We start from the raw sequence: 26226 nt of genomic DNA, 5'->3' as shown, positions 1-26226 counted from the left end.
ATGCTACAAACATGAAGTAGACATATGGGGAATGTAAAGTCATCACAATTTTTGGGGGTATTACTATGTATTACAGAAGTAGAGAAACTGAAACTTTGAAATTTGCTAATTTTTCAAAATTTTGGGTAAAAAATGTATTTTTTATGCAAAAAAGTACAATATGTGATGAAAAAACAATCTCAGAACGGCCTGGGTAAGTCGAAGCGTTTTAAAGTTATGAGCACTTAAAGTGACACTGGTCAGATTTGCAAAAAATGGCCTGGTCCTTAAGGTGAAAATGAGCCTGGTCCTTAAGGGGTTAAGGAAGCTCCAGGGAGATTTTTTTAAGGTAGCAGCTGCTGACAAGAGCTGCTGTTATCGTCAGTGCGGCCCTCCACTATACGCTGCCTGCTGCCTGTGAGGCCAGAAGTTTACATCATAGTACATGCAACCCTGCCCTGCTGACACCCCTGCTACTGCTCCCGGGCCCCTTCTAAGCTCAGGGCCCCGAAGCAACTGCTTCTCCTGCTTCCCTGATAGTTACGCCCCTGACCTTTCATTATTTATAATGGCTAGTACTGTCTGGGGAGCAATCATCAGGAGAAACAAAATGACTGCCGTCCCATTTGTTCACACAAAACCTGTCCTAATCACACAGAAGGACAAGTTACTTCACAATACTGAGGTAAAGAACTGCCTCATGCTCCTCTTTACTTGTCAGGGATTCTGAATACAGATGATAAGAACTTTAGCTGAATTTCTGGGGAATTTAGTTCATGAGGAGACATGAAATACAGAGAGGATAGACAGGACAGACTGTGGTAATGTAGACTGCATACAAGAGCTGCTGCTCATCAGCCACACCTCACCCTCCTCTCATGTCTCCTCGTCATCTCCATTCCCACAGAGATTCACCTGTATTCAGGATCATAACCGCTGAAAAGCAGAGCAGAGAGGAGGATGAGGCAGCATTATGGCTCATTGTGGTGAAGTAACTTGTCCTCCTGTGTAATTAGGACAGGTTTTGTGTGTACTGATAGGACAGCGGCCATTTTATTTCTCGTAATGATTGCTCCATAGACAAAACGAGCCATTCTAATTAATGAAAGGTATTTGTGAATATATTTATTAGAAAATAATATTTAAGTATTTGCATTTTCTTAATTCCCAGAGAACCCCTTTAAACGCCGTCTTCCATTAGTCTTGCTTAGATATTTGGATTACATTATAAGCTTCATAGAAATCCATCTCCACGGATCCTGTCAAACAACTGAAACATCAACAGCAGGGGATGCTTGTTCTTGACCGTTATTTTATTCAAACAGTGGAAGTCGATGCACAGCCAAAGAGAGCCACCCTTCTTTATGACAAGAGAAAGAATTTTGTATAAAGCTCCTTTCCAAGTTCTCCTTGATATAGTCAGACATAGCCTGGGTCTCAGGCAGAAACAATGGATATACCTGAACACGAGGAAAACGCACTAGCCAATGTGCGTTCCTGCAGTCCCAGCCACCAGAGAGGCCGGCACTTTTTCCTATAGTGTACAAGCACGACCACCACTGTTAGATTGCAGGGTGGTCCTAACCATGGAAACAAGCAGTGTATAATGTGATGGAAAAATGAATCCAGCCAGCAAAGGAAGCAATATGAACAATCACAATACATTAGTAAGTGCCTTGCATTAACTTTCTCGACATAATAACCCCTGAGACAACACCTTTAAAGAAGAATAAAGTTATAGGGGTTGTCTCACTTCAGCAAATGGCATTTATCATGTAGATAAAGTTAATTCAAGGCACTTACTAATGTATTGTGATTGTCCATATTGCCTCCAAAGCTGGCTTGATTCATTTTTCCATCATATCGTACACTCCTCATTTCCATGAGTATTGGCCACCCTGCAATCCAGCAGCAGTGGTCGTGCTTGCACAATATAGGAAAAAGCAGCAGCCTCTCTGGCGGCCAAGAATGTGCATAGCCATGCATGAGCAGCAGCTCCTATCCCAGCCACTTTATACCTGAGCTGTAGCAGTGGCTGTAAAGTCCTGACCTTAAGGCCTCTTTCACACGAGCATGACGGATTGGCTCTGGATGCGATCAGGGTGCGTTCAGTGAAACTCACCATTTTGCAAGCAAGTTCAGTCAGTTTTGTCTGCGATTGCGTTCAGTTGTTCAGTTTTTTCCGCACGGATGCAATGCGTTTTGATGCATTTTTCACGTGCGTGATAAAAAACTGAAGGTTTAAAAACAACATCTCCTAGCAACCATCAGTGAAAAGCGCATTGCATCCGCACTTGCTTGCGGATGCAATGTGTTTTTCACTGAAGCCCCATTCACTTGTATGGGGCCAGGGCTGCGTGAAAAACACAGACTACAGAACATGCTAAGTTTTTTACGCAACGCAGAACTGATGCGTGAAAAAAAAAACGCTCATGTACACAGACCCATTGAAATAAATGGGTCAGGAGTCACTGCGGGTACTATGTGTTGACGTCAGGCATCGCACCCGTGCGGAAAATTCGATCGTGTGAAAGGGGCCTAATTTAACAGAAATGTTGTGGAAGGACCTGAAGTGATCAGTTCATGGGAGGAAACCCAACAACATTACAGAGTTGAAGCTGTTATGTACCGAGGAATGGGCTAAAATAAAATTCCTTCCAAGCCGATGTGCAGGACTAATCAACAATTGCTGAAAACACTAAGGCCCCTTTTTCCGCGCGGGTGCAATGCGTGACGTGAACGCATTGCACCCACACTGAATCCGGACCCAGTGATTTCTATGGGGCTGTGCACACGAGCGGTGTTCTATATTCTGCGTTTTTCACTCAACGCAGGCCCCATAGAAGTGAATGGGGCTACGTGAAAATTGCAAGCATCCGCAAGCAAGTGCGGATGCGGTGCGATTTGCACGCACGGTTGCTAGGAGACGATCGGGATGGGGACCCGATCATTATTATTTTCCCTTATAACATGGTTATAAGGGAAAATAATAGCATTCTTAATACAGAATGCATAGTACAATAGGGCTGGAGGGGTTAAAAAAATTATAATAATAATATAACTCACCTTAATCCACTTGATCGCGCAGCCCAGCTTCTCTGCTGTCTTCTTCTTTGCTGTGCACAGGAAAAGGACCTTTGATGACGTCACTGTGCTCATCACATGGTCCGTCACACGATCCGTCACCATGGTAAAAGATCATGTGATGAGCGCATTGACGTCATCAATGGTCCTATTCCTCAAAGAAGAAGACCGAAGAGAAGCCGGGCTGCGTGATCAAGTGGATTAAGGTGAGTTATATTATTATTTTTTAACCCCTCCAGCCCTATTGTACTATGCATTCTGTATTAAGAATGCTAATATTTTCCCTTATAACCATGTTATAAGGGAAAATAATACAATCTACACAACACCTAACCCAAACCCGAACTTCTGTGAAGAAGTCCGGGTTCGGGTACCAAACATGCTGATTTTTCTCACCCACGTGCAAAACGCATTACAATGTTTTGCACTCGCGCGAAAAAAACGCAAACATGGAACGCAATCGCAGTGAAAACTGACTTGTTTTAGTGTCAAAATCGCACCATTTTCCCCGAACGCATCCGGCCCCAATCCGCAACGCCTGTGTGAAAGGGGCCTAAGGCTACTTTCAGACTCGCGTTTGGTGCAGATACATCATGGATCTGCACAGACGGATCCGTTCAGATAATACAACCGTCTGCATCCGTTCAGAACGGATCAGTTTGTATTATCTTTAACATAGCCAAGACAGATCTGTTCAGATAATACAACCGCATGCATCCGTTCAGAACAGATCCGTTTATATTATCTTTAACATAGCCAAGACGGATCAGTCTTGAACACCATTGAAAGTCAATGGAGGACGGATCCATTTTCTATTGTGCCAGATTGTGTCAAAGAAAACGGATCCGTCCCCATTGACTTACATTGTGCGTCAGGACGGATCCGTTTGGCTCAGTTTCGTCAGACGGACACTAAAGCACTGCAAGCAGCGATTTGGTGTCCGCCTCCAAAGCGGAATGGAGATGGAACGGAGGCAAACTGATGCATTCTGGGTGGATCCTTTTTCATTCAGAATGCATTAGGGCAAAATTGATCCGTTTTGGACCGCGTGTGAGAGCCCTGAACAGATCTCACAAACGGAAAGCAAAGGTTCACATACTTTTCCCACTCACAGACCTGTGACATTGGACCATTCTTCTCGATAAATTTCAGACTTTTTTTTATCTACTTTTAGGACTTCAGTGGTTATACGTCAAATGTGAGCAGAAATATTGAAAATTTTGAAGGGTTCACAAACTTTCAAGTTCTAGTGACACGCTTGTTTGAAAAAGGCTGTTTAGCTGATACGCGTCGCATCCTTTTTTTGTTTATCGCAATAAAGTGAAGACGGTCTTGCATCAAAGTGAGTGCAGTCCCACTTCTTCTACTTGGATGTATGGGCCTGCAACCCAGGAGTACTGAAAGATTACCTCTACATGTCATTCTCAAAAACAAGAGCTGGGAATTAAATGGTTCCTTTATCATCAGTAATGAAGAAAGGAAGGGAAGCCATCCCTTTATACTTACTTTAGAGTATCATCGGGGGTTCTTTTTGTTTAGTTTTTTACAGTATGGAATAAAGCTACGGTAGTTTCACATCTGCTTTTGGTAAATCTGCCAAGCTACCAGATCAGAATTACCGGATCCAACATAGCCAGACACCACTGAATTCCCATTCACTATAATGGGATCCGTTGGGTTTCCAGCACGAGGTTCCATTCACACGTCCACAACGTGTTTTGCGGATCCACAAAACACTGAAAGCGGCAATGTGCGTTCCGCATTTTGCAGACTGCACATTGCACTAATAGAATATGCCTGTTCTTGTCCGCAATTGCGGACAAGAATAGGACATGTTCTATTTTTTTGCGGAACGGAAGTGCGGATCCGCAGTTTCGTGTCAGTGCTGCCCCATAGGAATTAATGGGTCCGCAATTCCGTTCCGCAAAATGCAGAACAAAATTGCGGACGTGTGAATGGAGCCTGATTGTTGGCTTTCTGCAGAAAAAAAAAATCCAGCTGCATGCATTATAGTGAAAAGAGATCCAGTAGGCCATGGCGGTGTCTGGCTATGCTGTAATTGTAACAGACTTTACCTAACAAAGATGTGGTGATCCACGTGCTGCATATTTCGCTCTGATGTTTTTTCTGCTGCATGTAAATGGAATACCCTCAAAGTAGCAGGGTTTACCCCACCCAACCGTGCATCAGAGATCACCTGTGCCAATGAAGATGTGATCCGCACACCTGACCTTGGCGCTCACCGCATAAGCAAAAAAAACAACAAAGAAAATCCATCTTCTGTAACATTAGCAGCTCTTATTGGAAAAAAAAAATCCATAAAAAAGAAGGGTCCAGCAGACCTATATGTTCTGCACTCTCAGTGCTTAATCCAGTACACCTACGCGTTTCGCACCCTCAGTGCTTAATCCAGTATACCTACGCGTTTCGCACCCTCAGTGCTTAATCCAGTACACCTACGCGTTTCGCACTCTCAGTGCTTAATTACAATTAAGCTCTGTGAGTGTGAAACGTGTAGGTCTGCTGGACCCTTCTTTTCTATGGATTTTTTGATGTTCTTCAATAAAAGCTGCCAATGTTTTAGAAGATGGATTTTCTTATGAAATACAGCTATTCACTTGTACTGGATGCAGAATGCCAGCAGATTTGATGTCAATTTACTTCATGCATTAAATGATGTACAACAGAACAGAAACCCAAAGGAGCCATTCATTTCAACAGGGCCGCAAAAGACACAGACAGTACACCGTGTGCTGTCCACATCTCTTGCTCCGTTCTGTGGCCCCACAAAAAGATAGAACATGTCCTATTCTTGTTTGTTTTGTGGACAAGAATAGGCATTTCTATAATGGGCCGGCTGGTTCCATGACGCAAATTGCGGAACGCACATGTGCGGCTTCCGTGTTTTGCGGATCCACAATTTGTGGACCGCAAAACAAGGCGCAGTCGTCTAATTGAGCCCATAATGCAGTCAGTATAATTCGGTAGATGCAAGGTTGGCCAGAGACACACAGCATTATAAATTATAAGGCTGTGAGATCCTGTGAAACAAGCAGTGTCCATGGGAAATCACGTTCCCACATGTAGCGCAATTTCTGCACAGGACATGTTTGTCTGAAAGAGGCCTAACAGAGCAGAGCAAGCAAAATCATTAGCAATAGTAAAGCGCCAATGTGAATGAGCTCTTCATCTACTAATAAATGGGTGAAATACTTATTTTATTAATATTATGACGCATATAGAGTCAGTACTGCACATGGATCAGAATTTCCATGGCAAGGCGTATTTCTGCATTGAAAGCATCAAAATCTACCTTAAATTTAAGCTGTAGACAATACCCTACACCTATAAGGGCAAATATGGCACAAAGGCAGCACATGTGAGGAGCAGGGTTGCCAACCGTCCAGAAATTTCTGGATAGTCCATAAAAAAGGTGATTTTTTTTTTCCCGTGATTTTTTTGAGGCTGGCGGTATTTGAATAGATTATTTTGGTGGTGATTATCAGCATTTTACAGATCACAGTAAGGGTCCATTCACACGTCCACAAATAGGTCCGCATCCGTTCCACAATATCGGGAACGGGTGCGGAACCATTCATTTTCAATGGGGCAGGAATGGATGCGGAGAGCACACTATGTGATCTTCCGGCTCCGCAAAAAAATAGAACATGTCCTATTCTTGTCCGCAGTTCTATGGGGGGGTGCCAGCCGGGTGTATTGCGAATCCGCGATTCACCACGGACGTGTGAATGGACCTAATTGTAATGAGTTCAGTATATTGAGCTATAGACATACATTAAGATGCATTTACACACTCCTTTTTGCCAGTGGGCTGCTTATTAAATGGAGGTGAAGCTGCAGCGATCATCTCCACAGTATGATGACCGATGGCTATCGCCATCCCTCGTCCTCATATAGCTGTAATGTTTCCCGGCAGCAGAACGCTGTTTACACTAGGGTTGTTGCGGGTATCAAAATTTCGATACCCAATCGATACTTTTGTCCCGGTATCGATACCGGGATTTCCATTTTTTCGATACTTGGCTGCGCAGTCTAGTATCTCTGAACATGAGCGCGCTGGTTCCCTCAGCAGTACAGGGGAGAAGGAAGCAGAGTCTCCCTCCCCGCTGTGCTGCTGCTGCCAACAATGAACGGAGAGAGGGGCAGGCGCACTGCGCCACCAATGATAGGACTGTTCCTGGGTCCAGCAGGCTACACAGAGCGGCGCCCAGAGATGCCCCTGCACTTACTATTATTCCTGCTCCATATGCTAATTACTATGGGAGCAATGGGGAGGAGACATCAGCTTCTCCTCTGGGCGTTCTTTCTGCGCTGCGATTGGACAGCACTACAGCAGGGAGAAGGAACGCCCACTAGAGAAGCTGATGTCTCCTCCCCATTGCTCCCATAGTAATTAGCATATGGAGCAAGAGACGGTAATGGGGCACAGCGGGCGAACAGAGCGGCGCCCAGGAATAATAGTAGGTGCACAGACATCTCTGGGCGCCGCTCTGTGTAGCCTGCTACTTAAAAGTCTGGACCCATATAAGGTAGTCTTTAACACATAATACAGGAGGCAGGTGCCGGCAGCAGAATCGCATAGCCAGCACCCTGCCTCTGACAGGGAGCTGCGATCAGCCGCCGTTAACCCCTCAGGTGCGGCACCTGAGGGTTTAACTGCCGCTGATCTGCTGCCAGTACCCGCCTCCTGTATTAAGGGTTAATTATCATTGGTGGCACAGTGCGCCCGCCCCTCTCAACCCCCCAAGTATTAAAATCATTGGTGGCAGTGGCCACAGGGTCCCCTCCTCTTCATTGGTGGCAGTTTCTGATCGGAGCTCCAGCAGTGTAATCCTGGGGCTCTGATTGGTTACCATGGCAGCCAGGACGCTACTGAAGGGGCTGCCATGGTAACCTCCCTGCTGCTGTGTGCACTATGCACAGGGCAGCAGGGAGAGTGTGAAGTCCTAGTCACCCTGATAGAGATCCATCAGGATAAATAGGACAAGGGATGAAAAGATCCCACGTTCTGGCCCCTAAGGGGAAAATAGTTATTAAATAAAAAGTGTAAAAAAAAAAGTAAAAAGAAATACACACAAAATATTAAGTATAAATCACCCCCTTTCCCAATTTCACATATAAAATATATAAACAATAAAAAAATAAACATATCACATATCGCCACGTCAGAAAAGTCCATACTATTAAAATATAAAAAAATCTATGCGGTGAACGTCGGAACAGAAAAAATAAAAACTGCGCGATTCGCCATTTTTTTAAATGTGGAATGCACGTGGCTTTTTGGGTTTATTTTTTTTGCGTGGTATCGAATGGTATCGAGTATCGTAATACTTTTTTATGGTATTCGAAATCGAATAAAAAATTAGGTATCGCAACAACTCTAGTTTACGCCGCACAATCGGCTGCCGAGAAACGATCATCTAGGTGCCTGCACGAACGACAGGATCGCCCCCTGAACAAGAGTTTCGCTCGTTCGTCGGCAGCACCGTTACACGGGCAGAGTGTTCGCAGGAATGTTCGCTCCCGATACGCTGTCAGAGAATCCGCCTGTCTAAATCCACCTTCTAATCTTTACCATTCATGATGGTTTGCCAATTTGTCCATATAAAAAGGTAGCTGTCCGTGATTTTGGGATAATGCGTCCAGGAAAAACTACAATTCGAGTTGGCAACCCTGACCCTATTGCCTGATGTATCACATTAGAAGTGACCTCCTCTCCTACAAGGGGTGAGGAGACAAAAGGCTGGTGGCACTGAGCTATAAGCCACTAAACTGTATACACGCCGCATCCTATAATCCTGTTCTATTTCCCACCCCCAAAAAAAGCACGCCGGAGAAACGTCACTGTCGCGCAATCCGCTGAAGAGAAATCCCGCGAGAACGGGACGTCCTGAGGGCGAGTCTCGCGCTATAAAAGCCCCTCGCACGCCATGCACTGTCTCATTGCTCGGCCTGCGGAGGAGAGGTAAGAAGTCGTGTGCTTATGTGCTAGGCCTGCTTGGGCCGGAGAGTCTCTGCCTTGCCTATGTTTAGTCGTGCGGTTGACACGGCCTTGCTAGATTCAGGCGCAGTCTCACATGGTTGTGTCTCTACAGCGAGGCCATATGAACGGGCAGGTTTAGCTTCCATCATGTAAACCGGATTGCAATGATGACAATGAGACCTGGCACATGTAACCCCCGCCACTAGCGGGCGCTGTAAATGGCATTACCTGACTTTTTATTTTTATATTTTTTTATTTTTCTCTTCGTGAGTGAAGGCTGTGTAGGCTCAACATTATGGAGGGTACAGATGGAGCTGTCTCTGCACAATGTTTGATCAGATGTGAAGGGGGGTTATTTGCCTCATGATGGCGCTCCGTGGGGCAGCTTTCCTCATGATGGCGCTTCCTGGGTTTGTGATTTATGCATTAGTGACAGTCTTCTTTTCTTTCCTAGGTGTTTGAAAGATGTCTGACTTCTGGTTGCCCATGTCCCCTGATTTGGTAAGTTAATACCTATGGCATCTTCTGCTTTGCCCTTCTATGTAGCCTTTATTAAAAAAACATATTTTGCTGCTTTCACACTGGCATTAGGGGTATGTCAGGCAGGGGAACTATAATGGGGATGGGTGGGAGATGCGGCTGCAGCACGGCAAACATGCCTAGAGGTGGCTGGATAAAAACTAGTGTGGGAAGTATCTAGGGCAGGTGGCAGTGCTGAAGATTGGGAGGAAATCGTGCAGCATTTTGTGGAGTCATAAAGACTGTAGAGGAAAGTCATGCACTCTTCATCGTCCGTGACTGTCAACACAAAGGAGAGGTGATCCCTTATAAGCTGCTGAAAGTTGGACCATGAATGAGGTTGTGCTAATGAGAGCTAGTGAAGAGGCAGCATCTTGGCCGCACAGCCATAAACAAACTCTGGTCAGTGAGAATGCAAGTCTCTCAACATTTAGAAACTGCCCCCTAGATGCAGCAATTACTTGTAGTAGGGGGGTGAATGATTGGGCTTCATGGAGCAGTGTGCCACATGTGATCAGCAGCTTGTACACAGGGTAATGATGGGGGGGGGGGGGCGCCACAGCAGCCTGTGAAAGGGAGGAGAGATTCTGGTAATGGATGGGCATGCATCCTGACACTTGGTGGGTAAGGGTACTTTCACATTAGCGGCAGGTGAACAGCCTGTCTGGTCCATCCTGCTGCTATTTCACATGTCCTGGACTGCCGCTCTGTCCCCATTGACTATAATGAGGGCAAAGTTCTGCCGCCAGGACGGCGAGACAGCTCTGGAGTAAAAGTACTGCATGCAGTACTTCTAGTCCGGGTGCCGCTGCAGGAACTGTCCCCATTAGTCAATGGGGACGGATCTGACCAGGCTGTTCACCTGCCGGAGTCCCCTGCTGCTAGTGTGACACTAATCTCGCTTCATTTTTATTTTAATGCAGGAATGTGTAAAATGGCGATGGTGGTTATAGCCTAACAGCACTTGCTGTTTTTCAGTTTAGCCTGTTTCTAGGTGTAAACTTGGCAGAAGTGCTAAGATTAAAACCTTCTCTTGCAACCCACAACTACTTGACTTGTAGGAGTTGTGTTACTTACGGGAAGGGACACTGCACTTCTCTATACTGCCTGTCATCCATCGAAGGCTCCAAGGTTAATGGACCTATTGAGGACCTGTCTCCTGACGTGTGTTTTAGTAACTGCTTGCATTCCCATGTATTAGTTTTGAAGCAGCTGTTTCTTCTGGTGTGGTTCCTCATTATTCCCTCAAGGTGTTTATGAATAAAGATGCAGCTGGGTGTCACCCGGTTGGGTGTGCCCCTGCAGTCTCTTGTCAGAGGGATCTTACAAGAATAGTCTAGAATTGTCAGTTTCTGGAATACAATTTACTAAAACAGACATGTCAACAGGTTCACACATCAGTTATTTGCTCTGTTATTTCCATCAGTTAGGGCTTGTTCACACAAATGTATGTGTTCTGTGCATTGGGCACTGCAATGTTCTATCTTTTTGTGGAATGGAACCCCATGGGAGCACTCCATAGTGCTTCCATTCTGCATCTCTAGATTTGTGGACCCATTGAAGTGAATGGGTCTGCATCCGTGATGCGGAATTCACACGGAACAGTGTCCGTGTATTGCGGATCTGCATATGCGGGCCACAATACGGAAACAGAACACATACATTTGTGTGAACAAGCCCTTGAGACAAAACCAGGAGTGAGGCCTATACACAGATCAGGTGAATTGACTTGCACCTCTTCTTCCTCCAGGTGGCTTACATGTGTGCTGCCCATGATATGAGGGTCCTGGAGGATGATGTCCCCTGATCTGGTAAGCTGTTTTACTTTTTCTACAGCAAATCAACTACGGATGAAACATCTGAAGTCAATTTGCATAAAACTTTGTTCCAATACTGTACAGAGCAGGAGCCTCATACAGTATTAGAATGTATTGGCTCAGATAAGCCGAAGTTATTGCTTTGTGAAGTCTCATGGGACTTTGTCCAATTACTTCATAAATTTTTACTGTAAAGAACCATTTCCCGAACTCTGGTTCAGTTCCAAGGTACCACTTGGAACCAAACCAGAATTTGGGAAATGGTTCTTTACAGTAAAAATGTATATAGTAATTGGACAAAGTCCCATGAGACTTCACAAAGCAATAACTTCGGCTTATCTGAGCCAATACATTCTAATACTGTATGAGGCTCCTGCTCTGTACAGTATTGGAACAAAGTTTTATGCAAATTGACTTCAGATGTTTCATCCATATGCTCATCCCTAGTCGGGTCCCTCACGCACTGTACGGTATCTGCACTCAATGGAGTTTCTGTTGGGGTGTTCATTAAACAGTGCAACACTAAATCAGCAAATGGCATCGTTGGTTTCCAGGCCTCTTGTGTTTGTAAACCTGGTTTTACGGCTGAGACAACATTTCAGTGTAAAATGCTGGTGTTCAAAGCTAACTTGTTGCTTTTCTTGCAGATATTTGGAGGTGCTCCATCACATCAGGTAAATATGTACTGGTATAATAATCTAGTATATTAGGACACTCCCTTTTCCTTCCGTTTGCCATTCCAGAAGATGGTGCCATTAGAAATTAAAAACTTGTCCTGCAAAAAAGTCATTGTAGAGCTGTGAATGGTAAAATAAGGGCAGGGAGTAAACAAATGGTATATTGCTCTGTCCTTAAAGGGAACCTGTCACCGGGATTTTGGGTATAGAGCTGCAGACATGGGTTGCTAGATGGCCGCTAGCACATCCGCAATATCCAGTCCCCATAGCTCTGTGCGCTTTTATTGTGTGTAAAAATGACTTGATACATATGCAAATTAACCTGAGATGAGTCCTGTCCCTGACTCATCTCAGGTTAATTTACATATCAAATCCTTTTCTTTTATTACACAAAAGCACATGGCTATGGGGACTGGGTATTGCGAATGTGCTAGCAGCCATCTAGCAACCCATGTCCTCAGCTCTATACTAAAAATCCTGGTGACAGGTTCCCTTTAAGTGGGTAATGCTGAAGAGCTAGAATGTTTCCAACATGGCAGCTCAACACCAGCACAGGCTGTCGCATACCTCTGACCTGGAAGTCATCTCATCTGTCATTTGCAGTGCTGCAGCAGTTCAGTGACCTCTGTAATCGTGTGCTGCCGAGGCCAGTGAATGAGCGCAGCAGGGCACATGAAGGATGGGACTTCATGCTTCTAGGCTGCAGGTGCTGGAACAGCTACTTGTGCGTGGTCATGAAGGGGTTAAGATGTAGCTAACAGATTCCTGTCCCAGCTAACACCTGTCTGGCTGTTCTGATGATCAATAATGTTCAACTGCTCTGACCTAATAGGGTGAAGGACATAAGACTTTCTGAACAGTTCACATGTGTGTAATGGGAAAAGATGTTCTCTTCAAATCTAATTAGTGTTTTTTTTTGTTTTTTTTTAAGCTTGCTACTGGAAGATGAAGTAGGAGGACATGAAGGTAAAATGCTATTTATGCCCATATACTCTATTGAAGTTTATAATAGAAGGAACTGGTCACCATGAAAATGCAGTGTAAACTACAGGCAGCATGTTAGAGCATGAGGAGCTGAGCAGATTGAGAGTTTTAGGGGAAGCTACTCAGTAGAACTTGTAATTAATTTATATTCCTGCACATTCTGGGCTTTGAAGTCAAGGAGGCAGGCCCACCAGTGACTGGCGGCTATATGTGTATAGTGTCAGAGCGAAGGAGGTAACTGATGGGATGGTCTTCTTGACTTCAAGGCTTAGAATGAGCTAAGATTTAAAGTTATATAGTTTTATGGGAAACCTGTGCTCAGGCTTATTCTCCATGAAATGGCACCAGGTTGTGTAGAGTATTGCATCTTGGCCCTGTTCACTTGAATGGGGTTGGGCTGCGATGTATTATATAGCATTGGTATGCATGTCACTGGGCACTGGTAAGGGTGATGGGGTTGTATTGAGGTCTATCCCGATGGGGTTTTGCAGTATGCCCTTGTCGTTGGAAATGCCTCAGAGATAAAGCTTGCAGTTAGCTTTGCCTGCTAACTTTGATTAGTAGGTTATTAACTGCATAACACACGATATTAGTATTGTACCTTGTGCTCTTCTGTCTGGCCAGGTACTTATGCTTACATTCTTCCTTTTTTAGATGCCTCTCCGTTGGTGTTGTCTAGCCATGCAGTACAAGGAGTTGTACAAGTCAAATCTGCAGGTAAGTCTTGGAATAATGATATGCTGGAGTAGCTCTATAATGGTATACTACGGGAATAACTTTAGTTCATGTGATGATATTGAAGTTCAACTGCTGTGTGACCAAAGTGTGAACGAAGCATGTAAATCTGACAACTGATGTGAATGGAACAGTGCGGCTCATCCTAGTGTTCAGGTTTGGTTAACCTATATGAACCTTTTTTTCCAGGAGCCCTTCCCACGGAGGCTGGAATAGTGAAGTTGAGGTGAGTTGGTGGTCGGGTCCCTCACGCACTGTACGGTATCTGCACTCAATGGAGTTTCTGTTGGGGTGTTCATTAAACAGTGCAACACTAAATCAGCAAATGGCATCGTTGGTTTCCAGGCCTCTTGTGTTTGTAAACCTGGTTTTACGGCTGAGACAACATTTCAGTGTAAAATGCTGGTGTTCAAAGCTAACTTGTTGCTTTTCTTGCAGCTATTTGGAGGTGCTCCATCACATCAGGTAAATATATACTGGTATACAGCAGTGATGATGTAGTACAAGATGCCTGCTGGTAATTCCACTGCAGTGTGTACAAAGCTACTGGTCATTACCAAAGCGGCTGTAATTGTTGGTTTGTAGTTTGCTGTGGACATGACCATAAAGTAAAGCTTCAGAAGGCCTCCAAAGAATGCTGTGGTTACAGCAATATGCCTTCTGAAGGACAAATCTGTTACAATTTGAGGTGTTTTTCCCGTGAAAGACCTAGTCTAATCCTGCTGCTTCTTTTCTTGCAGGCTAAATGTGTCCATTGAAGGTATGAATGGAAGGATTCCACAACTTGGCGGTCACTTCAAAGAGGGCTTTTCTGGCTGCAAACCAGCTGTCCTTACGCTGTGACCAATAACAAAATCCTCTACAGGATACTGTGGGCACTACATGTGTGTACTGTGGTCTATTATAGAGGAGATAGCCAGCAGCCTTAACAAGGCATATTGGATATATAGGACAATGCATTGTATGAACGATAAGTAGGGTTATGCTCTGGCTTATTATTGATCTCTTTAGATGAATGGGGTCTGACTCCTGGCACCCCTGCCCAACAGCTGAATGCTTCCTCTTCAAAATTACCTGTGTGCCATCTCCTTTGTAGCAGGAGCAAAAAGGCAGTTTTGGAGAGGAAGTAATTAAGTCCTGCTACCCCTTCAAATGGCAGATGGGCAGGGGTTACAAGTAATGCCCTTAAAGGGGCTGTCTCACTTCAGCAAATGGCATTTATCATGTAGATAAAGTGAATATAAGCCACTTACTAATGTCCATATTGCCTCCTTTGCTGGCTGGATTCATTTTTCCACCACATTATACACTGATCATTTCCATGGTTACGACCACCCTGCAACCCAGCAGTGGTGGGCATGCTTGAACAGAGCCAACCTCTGGCCAGGAGCATTCATAGCTGGTGCTTTTTCCTATAGTTTGCAAGCACAGCCACCACTGATGGATTGCAGGGTGGTCGCATCTATAGATAAAAACATTGTATAATGTGATGGAAAAATTAATAAAAAAAACAGGAAATATGGGCAATCACACCCCTTAGCTGAATGCTGTAAAAAAAATAAACTGCAAAAATTAAAAAAAAATAGGGCACTTTGCCCCATAACATGTAATAATGAATGATCAAAAAAATCTAATGTTCCCAAAAATGGTACCAATAAAACTGGCACCTTATCCCTAGTTTCCAAAATGGGGGTTGCTTTCTAAGTTTCTATTGTAAGGGGGGCTTCAAATGGGACATGGCATCTAAAAGCCAGTCCAGCAGAATCTGCCTTCCAAAAACCATATGGCGTTCCTTTTCTGCTGCACCCTGCTGTGTGCCTTTTTTTAAATCGGTTTAAAACCACATATGGGGTGTTTCTGTAAACCGCAGAATTAGGGTAATAGTTTTGTTTGGCTGTTAACCCTTGATGGGTTAAAGAAATAAAATTGATAAAAATAGAAAATCTGCCAAAGTGAAATTTAGAAATTTCATCTCCATTTTCCTTTAATTCTTGTGGAGCACCTAAAGGGTTAACAAAGTTTGTGAAACTAGTTGAGTAACTTGAGGGGCTACAATGGGGTCATTTATGGTGCTTTCTACTATGTAAGCCCCACAAAGTGACTTCAGACCTGAAATGGTCCTTAAAGTGGTTTTTGGAAGTTTTGCTTCTAAACCTTGTAACGTCCTAAAAAAATCTACAAAATGATGCTAACATAAAGTAGACATATGCAGAATGTTAGGTAATATCTCAGAATGGTTTTGATAAGATGGGTCCTCAATATTAAGCCACCGTACAACCCTCTAACACTGACATTTTATGGAACTGGACATAGCTCACACGTTTTCTTTGGTTCTAGGGTGGAGGTGACTTGCCTGGCATTCCTTACTGTATGCTGTTCCTGGTTTCTTAATAAACAGTGATGTAGAAATTCTGTCTGACTCTTTCCTGATCACAGTCCTGCATTGGTTGGTCTACAACTACAATAATACTGTATTGTGTTGTTTAAATGTTCAATGCAAAAGAAACTTGCAGCAGCTAAAGTGGAAGTAGTAAGTAGGTACAACTTTCCCAACAGCTGCTGCTACATAACTTTCTTGCATAGTGAGCAATAAAGCTGTGAGTACACTGCAGATACATGGTGCCAGATCAGTTATTCGTGAACTCCATAGAAGCTAATTACTTGCCCAAACAGTCTTGCTGCTGAAGTACAAACACTACATGGTTTGTTTTCTGGTCCACCATGACTGGTGAGAACAACTTGTGGCAGAGGCTTCGGGCAGCCAGTTTCTTTGCTGGATCCAGCAATCTGGACATGAAGTGGCATTTGTCAGACTGAGGTGGAGCTGTCTGACATGCATTGAAATACCGGATCTGTCTCTCCGGTGTCATCTGGAAAAACAGAATTTTTTTTTTTAAGGTCTGTGCATGTGCAGACCGGAAAGCCGAATCTGTTTAGCTGGGACACTTAATGCTGGATCTGGCACTAATACACTTTGATGTAATTTAATGCCGGATCTGGCAAGTGATCAGTATTTTTGGCTGGAGGAAAAACTGCAGCATGCTGCAGTATTTTCTCCGTCCCCTAAAAAAAGGGACCAAACTGATGCATACTGAACGAAATGCTCTCTATTCAGAATGCATTAGGATAAAACTGATAGGTTTATTTTTCTGGTATTGAGCTCCTGTGATGGAACTCAATACCGGAAAACAAACGCTAGTCTGAAAGTAACCTTAATAGGATAACGTTCAAGGTGGTATTTACATTCCACTGCAGCTCTGCTTGGCACAGAGTGGGGGTCCTTTCATGTAACATACAAGCTTATTCTGCTTCATGGGTACATGTTACCACACTAAACACCTGTGCACCCATAAACTGAAGTAAAGAGGATATCGAGTAACAAGCAATTTTTGTAACAAATTGCAAGAGTAATACATATAACATTGGCCATTTAAAGGGAATCTGTCACCTACAGGGATTGCAAAGTAGCACATTATCAGATTCTTTCAGCCGCCAGGGTCTTCCTATGTTCATAACTTTGTAATGGAAATGAGTGTATCTTGGCAAAATGAGCCCAGACACACCTTGCCAGTGCCCATGCCCTGGGTGCCTTCTGCTGAGGTTAATGCCTACTGGGCACTTTACAGGCTCATTTGCATTTCAGACTAAGTTCTTCTATCTGAAAATAGGAACCAATAATAGCTGAAAGAAAAGGTACTAAGTGCTCCTATCCAGTATCCCTTACTTCAAGGGAGTCTGTCACCTCCATATGGCCATATACATTGCCCTATAGCACACCTATACATGAATGTTATGGTACCTTTGTCTTTAGACTTGCAGAAGCTGGAAAAAATGAACTTTGATATGCAAATGAGCACTTGCAAGTGCCCAGGGGTGGCATTCACTGTGTTGGTGCCCAGGCTGCCCTGCCTTTTCTTTTTTCCATTGTCTCCCCCCCCCCCCCCCCCCCCCAGCCTCTGCATGCCCTCCTATTCCCTTGCGTAAGGTCTGGCCGAGATCTCATGACTGCACTGCCTCGCCGGGCCAGAGCATGCACACTGCGATGCCCATTGTGTGCACGGCATCGCTTTCACTACTGCGCATGCCCCCGGCAAACGCCATATTGCTGCTGGTTTTGCGCCGTTTGCTAGAGCATAGAAAACGGATCCATCCCCCATTGACTTTCAATGGAGTTCATGACAGATCTGTCTTGGCTATGTTAAAGATAATACAAACTGATCCGTTCATAACAGTAGAATGTGTCGGCAGATAAGAACCATTTAGTCCGCCCAATATACTAAATACTATGGATACCCCCTGGCCCTATCTTATATGAAGGATGGCCTTATGCCTATCCCATGCATGCTTAAACTCCTCCACTGTATTTGCAGCTACCACATCTGCAGGAAGGCTATTCCATGCATCCACTACTCAGTAAAGTAACGGATGCAGACGGTTGTATTATTAGTAATGGAAGTGTTTTTGCTGGACCCTACCGGATCCATCAAAAACGCTAGTGTGAAAGTATCCTAATGTGTGTCAGTAAGTAATCATCTCAATTTGAGTTGTTGCTTTATCTGTCACCAGCAGGGGTTTCAAACAAATTATGGGAAATGGTACTTTGGGGGGGTCACTTAATATTAATGTGAGACACATAGGGTTGAGTCCAAAAGCATGTGCCCCGCCTGACATTAAAAATAAATGACCCCCATCATGTTTAAAACATGGCAGTGGCAAGATTGGGGTTAATGAGTCACATTAACCCCAATATTACTGGCTGCCCGATACATGTTTATGATACAAGGCAGGGTACTCTTGCAGGGTGGGGTCCCTGCTATGCTGGCTGCTCAGTGCACTAATGCACACTGACTCCAGGGCTGAGGACAGACTCAGACGGCGCAGCAGTTTACTCCCTCCTCCTTTAATTAGCCGGCCATTCAGTGGTGCGGGCAGCTTCAGACCCCGCTCTTTTCATTGGGTTCAGTGGCGTCCGCGTCATATCCACTGTCTGGCCGTAGAGAAGATGGCACGCGGCACACGCCATGTTCTGTTATAAGAGTAGATACTAGACTGCGCAGCAGCCTAGATAGAGCTTGCCGGACCGCTCCCCTGTGAACCGCAAATCAAGGAGCCACATGCGGCTCGCTAGCCATGGGTTGACCACCCCCTCCAGTCCTAACACCACAGATAAGGCTACTTTCGCATCAGTGGTTTTTGCAGATCCGTCATGGATGGGCAAAAACGCTTCCGTTACCATAATACAACCGCATGCATCAGTCATGGAAGGATCTGGTTGTATTATGCCTTCTATAGCCATGACAAATCTGTCATGAACACCATTGAAAGTCAATAGGGGACGGATCCATGTTCTATTGTCAGAGAAAACAGATCCGTCCCCATTGACTTATATTGTGTGCCCGGACAGATCTGTCTAGCTCGCACTACATGGCGGACAGAAAAACGCTGCAAGCAGCATTTTGGTGTCTGCCTCCAGAGTGAAATGGAGACGGAACGGAGGCAAACTGATGCATTCTGAGCGGATCCTTTTCCGTTCAAAATGCATTAGGACAAAACTGATCCGATTTGGACCGCTTGTGAGAGCCCTGAACGGATCTCAGAAACGGAAAGCCAAATGCCGGTGTGAAAGTAGCCTAAGGCCGAATGCACAAGGCCGTTGTTCACTGCCGTGAGCGGTCCGTGGAACTGCGGCCTGGATTCCTGCTGAGAGCAGGAGCGCACGGCGTCATGGGTTGCTATGACGCTGTGCGCTCCCTGCTGCCGCCACAGTACAGTAATAAACTGGTATGATCTATACCAGTGTATTACTGTACTGTGGCGGCAGCAGGGAGCGCACGGCATCATAGCAACCCTTGACGCCGTGCGCTCCTGCAGTCAGCAGGAATCCAGGCCGCGGTTCCACGGACCGCTCACGGCCGTGTGCATTCGGCCTAACAGTGACAACAGAGTACAGATCATGTAGTAGATGTCACCTGCAGCCCCATGTAAGACCATTGATAACACAGTGATAACTGTCAGTCATTGTAAATGTACAGTTGTAAATGGAGAAGCATTTCCTCGCAGGCTGAATGACTGCAAGGAATGTCACCACCAGACCAAAGATAAGCTAGATACTTCTGTGGCTGGGAGAATAGCAAAAAATGTGGCTTATTAGACAAGCCCATCAAATAAATATAAAAAAAACTAATAAACTTTAAAATGATCACAATAATTAGAATATTTATATAACATTTTAGGGGCAATGCCAACTACTTCTATACCTTTAAACCCGTATCACTTGGTGCTGTAATACTGTAGTAAACGACTGCAAGTAGGTAGCACACAGCAATGTACTATTACGGCACTGTGATGTGGGATTAGCCTGCAAAATTTTTGGGAAAAGATCACATTTATCAACTGGTCTTTCTGCTGCCGGAATATAATGCCGGCGATAATGGAAACGCCCGCTCCCCCCATGCCAAATTCTCCACCTAACATCTTTGCTCCAGCCCTACTGTTAAAGACATTCTTGGAAAACATTACATACAACACTATAAAACATACAGGATAAGGCTACTTTCACACTTGCGCAGTGTGATCCAGCGGGCAGTTCCGTCATCGTAACTGCCTGCCGGATCCGCCGATTTAGCTGTGACTGAAAGCATTTGTGAGACGCATCCGGATGCAGATCTGTCTCACAAACGCATTGCATGAACGGATCCGTCTCTCCGCTTGTCATGCGGACAGACGGATCTGTCTTGTATTTTTTTTCACATTTTTACCAGTCTGCACAGGCCGGAAGGATGAATCCGGCATTCCGGTATTTTTCACTTAGCAACCATAAGTGATACGTGAAAATCACCGCTCATGTGCACAGCCCCATAGAAGTGAATGGGTCCAGATTCAGTGGAGGTGCAATGCGTTCACCTCACGCATTGCACCCGCGCGGAAATCTCGCCCGTGTGAACTCAGCCTAAGGCTACTTTCACACTTGCGGCAGTGTGATCCGGCGGGCAGTTCTGTCATCGGAACTGCCCGCCGGATCCGCATGTAACAAAGCATTTGTGAGACGCATCCGGATGCGGATCCGTCTCACAAATGCATTGCAAGAACGGATCCATCTCTCTGCTTTTCATGCGGACAGACGGATCCGTCTTGTATCTTTTTTCACATTTTTACTGAAAGACGGTTCCGGCATTTTGAATGCCGGATCCGGCGCTCATTCAATCCTATAGGGAAAAATGCTGGCATTCTGGCAAGTCTTCAGTTTTTTTTTTGCCGGAGATAAAAACCGTAGCATGCTACGGTTTTATCTTTTGCCTGATCAGTCAAAACGACTGAACTGAAGACATCCTGATGCATCCTGAACGGATTACTCTCCATTCAGAATGCATGGGGATATGCCTGATCAGTTCTTTTCTGGTATAGAGCCCCTGTGACGGAACTCTATGCAGGAAAAGAAAAACGCTAGTGTGAAAGTACCCTAAGGCCTCTTTCACACTTGCGTTGTCCGGATCCGGCGTGTACTCCACTTGCCAGAATTACACGCCGGATCCGGAAAAACGCAAGTGTACTGAAAGCATTTGAAGACGGATCCGTCTTCAAAATGCTTTCAGTGTTACTATGGCAGCCAGGACGCTATTAAAGTCCTGGTTGCCATAGTAGGAGCGGGGAGCGGCATACTTACCATCCGCGCGGCTCCTGGGGCGCTCCAGAATGACGTCAGAGCGCCCCATGCGCATGGATGACGTGCCATGTGATCACGTCATCCATGCGCCTGGGGCGCCCTGACGTCACTCTGGAGCGCCCCGGGAGCCGCACGGATGGTAAGTATGCTGCTCCCCGCTACACTTTACCATGGCTGCCATGGTAACCACTCTAAAAAAGCTAAACGTCGGATCCGGCAATGCGCCGAAACGACGTTTAGCTTAAGGCCGGATCCGGATCAATGCCTTTCAATGGGCATTCATTCCGGATCCGGCCTTGTGGCAAGTCTTCAGTTTTTTGGGCTGGAGCAAAAAGCGCAGCATGCTGCGGTATTTTCTTCGGCCAAAAAACGTTCCGTTCCGGAACTGAAGACATCCTGATGCATCCTGAACGGATTTCACTCCATTCAGAATGCATTAGGATAATCCTGATCAGGATTCTTCCGGCATAGAGCCCCGACGACGGAACTCTATGCCGGAAGACATTAACGCAGGTGTGAAAGAGCCCTAACACTGCACCCCATATCTCTTAGGGTACTTTCACACTAGCGGTTTTCTTTTCCGGCATAGAGTTCCGTCACAGGGGCTCTATATCGGAAAATAACTGATCAGTTATATCCCCATGCAATCCGTTCAGGATGTCTTCAGTTCAGTCATTTTGACTGATCAGGCAAAAGATAAAACCGTAGCATGCTACGGTTTTATCTCCGGCGAAAAAAACTGAAGGCTTGCCGGATCCCTTTTCCCTATAGGAATGTATTAGTGCCGGATCCGTCATTCGGTAAAAATGTGAAAAAAGATACAAGACGGATCCGTCTGTCCGCATGACAAGCGAAGAGATGGATCCGTTCTTGCAATGCATTTGTGAGACGGATCCGGATGCGTCTCACAAATGCTTTGTTGCATGCAGATCCGGCGGGCAGTTCCGATGACAGAACTGCCCGCCGGATCACACTGTCGCAAGTGTGAAAGTAGCCTTAGGCTGAGTTCACACGGGCGAGATTTCTACGCGGGTGCAATGGTGGACCCATTCACTTCTATGGGGCTGTGCACATGAGCGGTGATTTTTACGGATCACTTATGGTTGATGACAGTCTATTCACTGTATTATTATCCCTTATAACATGGTTAAAAGGGAAAATAATAGCATTCTTTAATACAGAATGCATAGTAGGTGGTCAATTGAGGGTTAAAATATAATTAACTCGCCTTCTCTTGATCGCGTAGCTGCCTGTCTCTTCTTACTTCTTTAATCATGAGCTGCCGGCTAAAGGACCTGTAGTGACATCACATCACATGGTCCATCACCGTGGTGATGGACCATGTGATCTGACGTCACCACAGGTCCTTTAGCCGGCAGCTACGCGATCAAGAGGAGAAGGTGAGTTAATTATTTTTTAACCCTCAGTTGACCACCTACTAAGCATTCTGTATTAAAGAATGCTATTATTTTCCCTTATAACCAAACCATGTTATAAGGGAAAATAATAACATCTACACACCACCTAACCCAAACCTGAACTTCAGTGAAGAAGTTCGGGTCTGGGTACCACAGTCAGTTTTTTATCACGCGCATGCAAAACGCATTGCACCCGCACTATAAATACGGAACGCAATCGCAGTCAAAACTGACTGCAATTGGGTACCTACTCGCGTGGGTTTGCCGCAGTACACCCGGGACGCATCCTGAACAAATCTGTCACGCCCGTGTGAACTCAGCCTTACATAGAGTGATGTCTCTTCTGATGTAGATATGCTATTACCACACAGATAGTGCCCCCACAATAACTATTGGCATACAGTGCCCTAATAAATAACCACTCAGCTAATAGTGTCCCCCAAAAATAATTGTGCTAAGCTTATACTGTGCCACGGTGCTCCCCACGGTAAAAGTGTTCTGCAAAGTCCCACTGTTATAATTCTCTGCCAGTGTACTTAGTGTTAACAGTGCCCTCAGTAGTAATAAAGTCCCCCATTGTTTACCCAAAGTAACAATGCCCCCATAGTGCCCATCCTAGTAATCATGTTCCTGATAGTCCCCCAATAGTAATAATTCTTATAATGTATTCCAGTAGAAAAAAAACTTTATAATTTGCGCCAGTACATAAAATGCCCCCTTAAAATGTTTGCCAGTACAAAAATACCTCTTATAATGTGTCAGTAGAAAAAAAGGTACCTTATAATTAGAGTTGAGCGAACACCTAGATGTTCGGGGAGTTCGCCCGAACTTTAAAACTTGGACCCGAACCCCATTGAAGTCAATGGGGACCCGAACTTCACTTTATTATTTTCCTTTACAACATGGTTAACAGAAAATAATAGTATTAGCTTTTTCAGATCTGAGTTTTCACGATCGTGAAAACTCAGATCCGACAGTATATTCTAACACAGAGGTGTTCCCATGGTGATGGGGACGCTTTAAGTTAGAATATACTAAGAACTGTGTACATAACTGCCCCCTACTGCCTGGCGGCACCCGATCTCTTTCAGGGGGCTGTGATCCGCACAATTAACCCCTCTGGTGCAGTATTAAAATCATTGGTGGCCAGTGCGGCCCCCCCCCCCTATTAAAATCATTGGTGGTTAGTGCGGTTCCCCCCCTATTAAAATCATTGGTGTCCAGTGCAGCCTCCCCTCTCCCCCCCCACCCCTAATTAAAATCATTGGTGGCAGCGGAGCGGCAGTTCCGATCAGAGTCCCAGTTTAATCGCTGGGGCTCCGATCGGTTACCATGGCAGCCAGGACGCTACTGCAGTCCTGGCTGCCGTGGTTACTTAGCACTTTTAGCAGCATTATACTTACGTGCGCTGTCTGTGGCCGGCCGGGCGCTCCTCCTACTGGTAAGTGACAGGTCTGTGCTATAAGCAGTGCGCCGCACAGACCTTTCACTTACCAGTAGGAGGAGCGCCGGCCACAGACAGCGCATGTAAGTATAATGCTGCTAAAAGTGCTAAGTAACCATGGCAGCCAGGACTGCAGTAACATCCTGGCTGCCATGTTAACCGATGATTTTAATTGGGGGTGGGGGGGCCGCACTAGCCACCAATTATTTTAATAGGGAGGGGGGGCCACACTGGCCACCAATGATTTTAATACTAGGGAGGGGAGGCCGCACTGGCTACCAATGATTTTAATACTGAGGAGGGAGGGGGGGTCTGGCCCCCTGCTGCCTGGCAGCACCTGATCTCTTACAGGGGACTGTGATCCGCACAATTAACCCCTCAGGTATATTCTAACATAGAGGCTTTCCCATGGTGATGGGGACGCTTCAAGTTAAAATATACCATCCGATGGTATATTAATATTACCCGAACGAACTGTTCCGGTTCCGGCGCTGGTATGTGAGGACGCGGTAACCGCAGCTCCTCACCGTCGGTTACAGCAGACCCGCTCCGCCGGCTTTCCTGACCAGAGGAGGCACGAGTTTGCCGATCGCAGCCTCCACGAAGCGCATGGAGAGATACCTGCTCCGGAGCGGGCACAAAACAACTCTCCCCAGCCGCATTGCTCCCGAGGCAAACAGGGAGCTTCTCAAAATGGCGCCGACCCCATCATCAGCGGTGCCGGATGCAGACCAGAGAGCGGTGGGTGAGGAAAGCACCCAAGTGGATATGTTTGAAGGGGCTGGGGGATCCACGGATTTAAAACAGCTGGCGATAGAAGTAGCCAAACAGCTTGCCCCAGACCTCATAGCCTCGCTGTCCTCTACCATACAGTCAGCATTAAATAAGCTGCAAGAGGAAGTGGCACTGCATGACCACAGATTTCAAGAACTTGAACAGCGGGTGGATTGCATTGAGGAGGATACTGCAGATACAGCAAGGCAGCACAAGGACATGGCACAATTGGTAGTCAAGTTACAGGACAAAGTAGAGGACCTTGAGAACAGGTCAAGAAGAAGTAATTTGCGGCTAGTAGGGATTCCGGAATCAATTCCGCCACAAGACCTACGTCGTTTATTTGAATCGGACCTGCCGCAAGCATTAGGCCTACAAGGGAGGCGAAAAGTAGAGAGGGCGCACCGCGTGGGACCCCTAAGAGAGTCACCCTCCTCTCTGTCTGAAAGACAAAGACCACGCCAAGTCATCTGCAAGTACTTGGATTACTCGGACAAGGAGGACATTCTGAAGGCCTACAGGGTGAGAAAGGAGACTTTGATTATCCGTGGGCATAAAGCATTGTTATTTGCTGACTACTCAGTGGAAACTACGAAAAAGCGCAGGGCTTTCAGCGCAATATGCACAGGACTATACAGAAACGGAATCAGGTTCCAATTGTTGTACCCGGCAGTGCTGAAAATTAATAAGGGAGACGGCACATTCTACCATTTCACTGAACCCCAAGAAGCAGAAAACTACTTGAATCAAGGCGAAGATCCGGTGAAAAGACAGCGGGAAAAGACACCTGAAGACCCCAACATGAACAACGGTTGGAGTCGAATTCCAACCTCTTCTAAATCTTCGAACCGTGGATCGCCAAAGGAACAGCGGTCCTATGCCAGACAGCACGTCACTCATCAGGTGGACTGACCTCTCCTCTCATGGACGGTAAAGCAGAAAAGGGGACTTGAACAAAAATGTTACACTGACGGTGAGAAAAAGTTGCGTACTAGTTAACCGTGTATACCAGACAAAAGGAAGGTCTATACTTCTGGAGTAGTGACCCAGATATAGTATATGTGTTGTTGCTATCTATGTCTGTTATATTTTTGCAGTTTATGTTGTTTCTTCAGGTTACAGGGATAC

The 26226-nt window shown here is 45.5% G+C and overlaps 1 long non-coding RNA gene and 4 other non-coding genes across 5 annotated transcripts; all 5 read left to right on the top strand.

The window, feature by feature from the left end:
• The first annotated feature begins 9002 nt into the window (after positions 1 to 9002).
• Positions 9003 to 16410, top strand: LOC122931151. Its single transcript, XR_006388214.1, has 10 exons — positions 9003 to 9049; positions 9522 to 9568; positions 11337 to 11397; positions 12051 to 12077; positions 13012 to 13046; positions 13719 to 13781; positions 13989 to 14025; positions 14238 to 14264; positions 14540 to 14559; positions 16137 to 16410. It is a non-coding gene; the product is annotated as an uncharacterized LOC122931151 (long non-coding RNA).
• LOC122933551 lies at positions 10546 to 10676 on the top strand. The gene has a single exon (XR_006388502.1). It is a non-coding gene; the product is annotated as a small nucleolar RNA SNORA40 (small nucleolar RNA).
• On the top strand, positions 11863 to 11999 carry LOC122933535. The gene has a single exon (XR_006388487.1). It is a non-coding gene; the product is annotated as a small nucleolar RNA SNORA8 (small nucleolar RNA).
• On the top strand, positions 13526 to 13649 carry LOC122933543. The gene has a single exon (XR_006388495.1). It is a non-coding gene; the product is annotated as a small nucleolar RNA SNORA18 (small nucleolar RNA).
• Positions 14050 to 14186, top strand: LOC122933534. Its single transcript, XR_006388486.1, has one exon. It is a non-coding gene; the product is annotated as a small nucleolar RNA SNORA8 (small nucleolar RNA).
• Positions 16411 to 26226: the final 9816 nt, after the last annotated feature.

The sequence above is a fragment of the Bufo gargarizans genome, chromosome 3 (assembly GCF_014858855.1).
Source record: "Bufo gargarizans isolate SCDJY-AF-19 chromosome 3, ASM1485885v1, whole genome shotgun sequence".
In the NCBI taxonomy this organism is placed as follows: Eukaryota; Metazoa; Chordata; class Amphibia; order Anura; family Bufonidae; genus Bufo; species Bufo gargarizans.
This window is presented reverse-complemented; position numbering and strand designations above follow the sequence as displayed.